We start from the raw sequence: 7,525 nt of genomic DNA, 5'->3' as shown, positions 1-7,525 counted from the left end.
CAAGGAGCAAGGTCTGCAGGGAGAGGTGGTGGGGGAACAAGGTAGGGGCCAGATGGGATCCCCAAGAGTCGAAGTTTCCTTCCTGGGATAGGGGCAGGGGTAGAGGCAGTAGCTATTCCAAAAGCACCTTCCCTTACCACCCCCACCTTCCAGCTACCCTGGGAAGCAAGACCAGCAACCCCACACCCCAATCCCAATTCCCAATTTATTAAAACATAAGACCTTCTTTAATTTACTTCCTCTTTATTACATTTAAAGTCTTCTGTCTCTCTTTTACTTCTTTTTTAATCCTTCATTAGTTGACTTCCTTCATTTCACCACTCTTCCCCACACCCATTTCCTTTCTATTTCCCATTTCATTACCTAGCCTGATTCCATTAACTCTTCACCTCTCAGCTTCATGTTCCTGCCCCACCTCCAACCCATATCTTACACATCCCCACCTAGAACAGGGATAGCAGTCTGTCCTAGCTCACTAGCCCTGCAGTGGCAACTCAGAGCTGTAGCTCCTATTTAGGCCCTTCCTCACGAGCCTTCTAGTGGCAAGTCACAGCTGTGCAGGTAGGGGGCAGTCAGAGAAGGTTTTTAGCCTTAAGATGTGACTGCTCCAAACTCAAGCTAGCACTAACACCAATCAACATTTGAGTAGTTCAAAGTGCAACATTTAACAAAGCCCTTACATGGTGCTGGGGAAAAGCCAGAAAGTCTATTTGGTAGCTTAGACTCAGCAAATAATTAAAGCAAGTAGAGTTGAGAAAGGAAACATCTGTGCTTGAATAAGAACCATTTATATCTGTTCTGGTAGTCAGAAAGTAGGTACACATCTTTTTTCAGGTAGGTATGTAACCTGTCTTCTTGTGACTGACTGCTACTGAAAATTAATTGCAATAGCTAAGGTGCCAATAACCACAGCAAGTATGATATTAGATGGTATACAACCAGATTCTCTCTAAGGAATTCAAATGCATTTCTTAATGATAGTTCTCTTAGAGAAGGAAATATCAGTCATTTTTAGGCTTTCAGGACTGAATCTATTGTTGTTTTGGAATACATGGAGAACTGTGTGGCTTCTGTATATTTGAATGTTGTAGAAATATTTGTGAATCTTGAAGAATCATATGAATTCACCTACATTTCTGCCAACAGTTATAGAGCATCATTATTATAATTGTCAAACACCTTCCCTGTTCAATCCCAGGCATGACAGAATAGGAAAATGTATATGGGAAGTGCTATACTGGTTCATATGTAGCATACTGTCCTGTCTCTGATGGTGCCTAGGACCAGACATATCAAGGAAAGTACAAGAAATATCACAGAAAAGAGATCTAGCCTAATCCAGCCCTTAACCTGTAATAGATAGAAACATGTTTAAATCTCAGATCATGATTTTTTTTATTCCAAATATTCTGCCCATCTCTTGTTTAACATTGTAATTCTGTATATTCTATAGTTTTTCAATCCATATAAATTCACAATCCTGCTTTAAATCCCGGGAATTTCTTGGCATCATTGACATGCTGTGGCTATGAGTTAAGCTGTCTGCTTAACAGCCTTGCATTTGTTACACCAAAAGTTCTTTTGTTCATTTTGCTTTGCAAGACAATTAAGCAGTTTCTGGGTATGTGCAAACATTACATTTAGATTGACCTAACTAGCATTTAGTTGATCGAAGTGCCAACCTGTGCAGATGTTTGGAGAAGTTAAATTAGGCAAAAGATAGCCTGATTTAAATTAGTTCAGCTGAGGAAGTGAACTAAGTTAGATCAGCAATGGGTTAGCCCCACCCCCCATCACCCCACTATAGACTTGCTAGCTCTCCCCCAATCCTGCCTACCCTGACTTACTTATACTGGGTTCTTGGCACAGCTCCTGGCACTAGCAAACATATGCACAAGCCACTCCCAATCTAAAATCACACAGTTTAAAGTAAGCCACGTGTTCATAGATCAGGTGCAGCAAACATCTACATATACCCTCTGATATAGTGTCTCTGTCTATAGCATTAATTATTTTTCATATTTTCTGATGTTTGTCTAATATATATTTGTAGGCATTTTCCATACCCACTCCGAGCCTCTGAACCATGGTTTGGTTAGATGCTTCTGAAATTCTTCAGATTTTACTCTGGATTTATCCATTTCATCAACTCCTTACTCAACTTATTTTCCAGATCATTAAATAGTTCCAGTTGTAACAGAGAACTTTATGGCACCCAGCTCTTAACATGTTTTCAGATTTAAAATGAACAATTTATTTTGGCTATTCTTATTTTTTTCTGTTACACAGAGAAGTTTTGATCTATGGCAATACTTTATCTCTCATTTCATGACTATTTAGTTTCTTCTGTAGTCCCTTGTGATGGGTCTTTTCAAAGTCCAATTAAGTTGCATAGCTGATTCTTCTTTATCCACTACTTATGGGATCACTGAAAGTGCTAAAAGATAGTTAAACATGGCTTTCATTAGTAGAAGCTGTTGATTAGACATTACTAGATTCTGCTTTTTTAGGTTTCATTTGTTCTATTTTTATGTGCTTGTTTGGCCTTCTGGTATGCATAATATCTAAGCCATTTTTTTTATTTTGATATATGGTTCACCTGAAAAGTATGGAAGTATAAGCAGTCCTTGGACTTACAATACAATTGGTTCCTGAAAAGTATGTCTTAAGTTGAAATGTAACTCGGACCCAATTTTCCCATAGGAACAATGTTATAAATGGAGGATTAGTTCCTGAACCAAGGCCTGATACACTATTTTCACCAAAAATAACCTAGAATTTTGTACTCAATCAATTATAGATGAGTAATATAGTTACATTAATGTATTTATATTGTAAATAGCAATCATACTGATTTGCAAGGACTTCTTTGAGGTGACTTTGCTGGACTTTTTGAAGGGCTCTTGGTTGGGCTTTCTGGGCAGACAAGTGCAAGGTACTGCATCTAGGAAGAAGGAACCAGCAACACACCCATAGGCTGGGGAACACCCTTCTTGTCAACACAGTGGCGGAAAGGGATCTTAGAGTCATTGTTGACTCCAGGATTAACATGAGCTGCCAATGCGAGGAAATAGTCAGTAAGGCTAACCGCACCTTGTCGTGCATCTACAGATGCATCACAAGCAGGTCCAGGGAGATGATCCTTCCCCTCTATGCGGCATTGGTCAGGACACAGCTGGAGTACTGCGTCCAGTTATGGGCACCGCACTTCAAGTGGAATGTGGCTAGCATTGAGAGGGTCCAGAGGCAGCAGGGCAGGCCCTATGAGGAGAGGCTAAAGGGCCTGAACCTATTCATCCTCCACAAGAGAAGGCTGAGAGGGGATCTGGTGGGCATTTACAAACTCACCAGGGGGGACCATCAAGAACTGGGGGAGGCTTTGTTCCCCCGGGCACCATCCAGGTTTACTAGGAATAACAGCCACAAATTGTTAGAGAGAAGGTTCAGGCTCGACATCAGGAGACATTACTTTACAGTTAGGGCTGCCAGGCTCTGGAATGGGCTCCCAAGTGAGGCAGTACTCTCTCCTACCTTGGGGTCTTCAACAGGAGGCTGGACAGATATTTAGCTGTGTTGATATGACCGCGGCACCCATTCCTGCCCGGGGCAAGGGCTCAGACCTGATTATCTGTTTAGGTCCCTTCCGACCCTAAGCACTATGAAACTATGAGACTATGATAAGGGTTCTTGCCTGGAGTCTTCTCAGGAGGTTTTTCTGGAGTTCTGTCTGCTTTCTTAAAGAAAAAGTCTCCAGGGAAATTTGGATAGATGTTCTCCAGGGAGATGGATGGCAGTGAATTTGTTCACTGGTGTCACATCGCATCAGATCAAGGGTTGTAAAGTCAAAACCTATGTCAGAAAGTCGAAAGAGAGTGTCAATTTATAAACATTGTAAGTCTCATTCATTGCTACTCAAAACATCTTAAATTGAGAACTGCTTGTACTTGACTAGTTATCAGCACATAGGTACCATCATGCATAATTATTTATAAATTTTAATTAAAAATAAAGTGTAAGTGTGTGTGTGCAAGTATTCTGCATGGTTTCCTCTTGGAACGTAAGTAAATATTAAAGGCAAAGATACACTGACAGACTGGACATGAACTGGTTCAGATTTTTTAACCAATATCATAAGCTACTGTTTATTTTCTTTCCAAAGAAAGGCAAGCTGCAGTTGTTCCCAATACTTATTAAATGGAGACCCAACACTCCAAGATGAAAACAGTTTTTCTCCACTTTGATGTATGATAAACAATACTCTGTGAAAATTTGTTTAGATTTTCCACCTACATCGTTTTTAAAAATTGCAGTTATATCCTTTTTGTCAGAAATCTGGACACCAAAGCTTAAAAAATACATTCTTGGTCAACTATTACTTTTGTGTAAGAATAAGCATTTGCCTGCTTGACATCTGGCAGCGATTTACAGTACCAGGAATCCTTCGTTTATAGTACATGTCTGGTCTGATTTCAGTACTTTTTGGTTTAAATATTGTCTTATTGCTTTTCTTGGCAAAAAAAAAATGGCATTGGATGGCGTAGATCTCAACTAGTAGATTTACACTACACTTTGCACTAAAACCAGCATCATAAAAACTATCTAATGTGTAAAATCTGTTGTTCATATACATCTGTGGTTGGCTAGTCCCCAGTTGTTGAGGGTGGTATCTTAACATAAAATAACCTCTGCATAAACTATGGGTTTGTAAAAAATGTAAATACTCTGTGTTGGTGCAGTTTGATGGAAAGTAGTCCCTCTGAATCAGTTGCTGAAACTGTAGACAAGCCTGAGTTACACATTCCCATGATTAATTAAAATCTAAATCTAAAACCTTTGTAAATGTAGGGGTGTCCAAATGATTGTCTGTAATGTGGTTATATTTTGAGTAAAAAACACAAAATAGTGCACAGATGCTTTATTTTTTATGCCACTTAATGCTTGTAATTAATTTAAAAGTTGTGTTCTATTGAAGAAAAGCTATGAGATTGCTCATCCATGGCCATTAGAACTGAAATCAAGAATAAATCCTTATAATTTTCTTGCCTTACAAACACTAATATCTGTAGCAAGCCTGGGGTATCTCGGGCAGTCTGGTAACCCTTGGTGAACTGCCTCAATTGCTGGATTCCTTGGCACCTTCTCTCTTGTTGCCTGCCACACCCTGATATTCTCAAAGATATATTTCAAAGACTGTTCTTAAACAGCCAGGTCCTGAGCCGGAACTCCTTTTCTGCTGGAGAGCCCTCTGTTCCTCTCTCATTTGCTTTGGGCATGATAACAGCCCCTAACAAGTTCATAGGCCTGGCCACCACCCTTCTTACAGTTCTCTGGCCTCTCAAGCCCCCACAGCTTTCTTGGAGCTTCAGCAGCCCCATAGTTTTGCTTGGTAACAGCTCACAGAGTTCAGGTATCACTCTTAGTTTGCAGTCCTCAACAGTCTTACAAAAGAATCTTTTGCACTACCTGTAGCATCCTCAGTGGCCTCCTTCCACCCCTTCAGACCCTCCCAAGCCTCATGGACAGCCAATACCAATTACTTCTCTTCAGTGTATAACTTTCTGCAGGGATTTGTTAATGCCAGGCTCTGCAAAGCTCTTTCCATGCACCTAGCAAGGGCCACTCTGCCACCTAGGCTTATAAGGCCCTTGGCTTCTCCTCATTAATGGACTCCAATATACCCACCCCACACTCTGCAGTGGCAGGCAGCGGGGAAGGGGAGCCTGATAAAGCCCCATACTGAACTCCCTTCACTCCCTTTCCCCCCTCCCATTCTGAAAACAGTGACAGGCTGGAAGCTCCACAGAAACAAGTTACAGAAGACACTACATTTTGAAACATCTTAATCTGAAACCTCATGTAATGAGGGGTCAGATTTTGACCCGGCTGGCCATTTTTGAAGCTGTCTGCAGCCATGTGCTTGTGTTTGGTCACAGCTATAAACTTTTCTGTGGCCAGACAGGGCAAAAACTTCTACCTGCACCTACAGTTTACGTTTTTTTAACTGGGGTGACTGTGAGAGATACTTCACCAGTATTATACCTGAACTCCTACATTGCTCAATTTGTTCCAAGGTCCCTAAGCAGAAGCTGGGATTAAGAAATGAAGCTACACACTCTCAAATAGATGCAGGTGACACAGGAATGTAGTGCTCTCTCATTTAGTAACCCAAGCTTATGAACATATCACCCCAGAACAATGACTCCCTATAAAATTAATCTAGTTAAAAGTTTATCTCCTCTATCGTCTCTATAGGAGTTGTCCTATCAAAATAAATTACTATGAACTTCATGACATGTCCATTCTCCATGGACAATAAAACTATTCAGCAATCAGGGATGAGCCCAAATACACCATAGGGCACATACACGCATGCAAGCACGTGCACCTGCAGCAGCTCAAATAGAAGCGGTGCAAATATGAGCCAGGGCTTTTTGCCTCAGTGCATGTGCTCAGACACGCACTTTGTTGTGGAGCAAATTATGCCACTCAGGGCAAAATAACCCTGCCTGGCTCCTCCTGCAGCCAGGGGGAGCTAGAGCCCAGGGCCAGCACCTGTGCTGTCTCCAGCAGTATAAAAAGCTGCCCTGTCAAGTAGCTCAGGGCTACTCGCTCTCAGGAGCTTCTGGGGCCCAGCCAATTGGTACCTGGGGACACTACCCTTTGTGCCAGATGGACTGCTGAAGCAGCCCTGAGAGTTCCCTTTATCCACTGCAGCAATCTGTCAGTTAGAGATGCTGCCTGGCTGTGACCTGATGTGCACCTGCCAGACCCAGATGGGGACTGCAAAACCAGTAGAGGCATCTGCCCCTCTGGGCCAGGTGCCAGTGGGTTGTGGCTGCAGGGTTGGCCGCTGTGTGGCACTACTGCCATGTGTGCCCCTGCCCGGCCATCTGGGCATCTATCACCTGGAAGATGTTTCCAGTGTGGTAGCCTGCTTTGAACCATCAAAGCATGATCTCCTGGCCCCAGTTGGCCAGGAGGTCAGCCATCTCCAGCTGGGTCCAAGATGCCAGCTCTGAGGAGGCAGGGTCCCGCCACTGGCCCCCCTAGCAGGAATTCTGGTGTTCCCTATTTGAAAACTGAAAAATCCCTGATAAAAAAAATCCCAAAGTCACTCTGTAAAATACCCCAAAATCCATGTTCCTCCACAATTAAAACAAAAGACCATTATATAGAGAGGCAGAGAGACACTGATCAGTTGGGCAATGTTTCATTGATATATCTACAGCGTTAAAGCAATTTGGAAGCCTAGCAGTGTCTGTATCATCATAATAAAATGAATTTTAAATACCTGTATGATTTGCTTCCCCCCACAGGAGCCACAGCCCCCCCCCAACAGGGGCCAAATGGACCCTGCAGGGGCTACCAACCCCCCCTCTGAAGGGGCCACATTCCCCACCCCCGCTTGCTCCTTCCGCTTCTCAGATTGCTGCCCCACCTGGCTCCATTCCCCACCAGCTCCTGCAGCCCCTCCAATGACTGCCCCACCCCCCTGCAAGGCCTACATGCCCCACCTCAGCCCCCC

The 7,525-nt window shown here is 42.9% G+C and overlaps 1 long non-coding RNA gene across 1 annotated transcript in view; it reads left to right on the top strand.

The window, feature by feature from the left end:
* Positions 1 to 3,730: 3,730 nt before the first annotated feature.
* Positions 3,731 to 7,525, top strand: part of LOC109308725 — a 17,292-nt gene continuing 13,497 nt past the window's right edge. Inside the window, exon 1 of the long non-coding RNA XR_002100701.1 lies at positions 3,731 to 3,895. This is a non-coding gene — a long non-coding RNA (uncharacterized LOC109308725). The remainder of the gene's footprint in view (positions 3,896 to 7,525) is intronic.

Source organism: Crocodylus porosus, unplaced genomic scaffold (assembly GCF_001723895.1).
Source record: "Crocodylus porosus isolate Cpor-Errol unplaced genomic scaffold, CroPor_comp1, whole genome shotgun sequence".
NCBI classification, from domain to species: domain Eukaryota; kingdom Metazoa; phylum Chordata; order Crocodylia; family Crocodylidae; genus Crocodylus; species Crocodylus porosus.
This window is presented reverse-complemented; position numbering and strand designations above follow the sequence as displayed.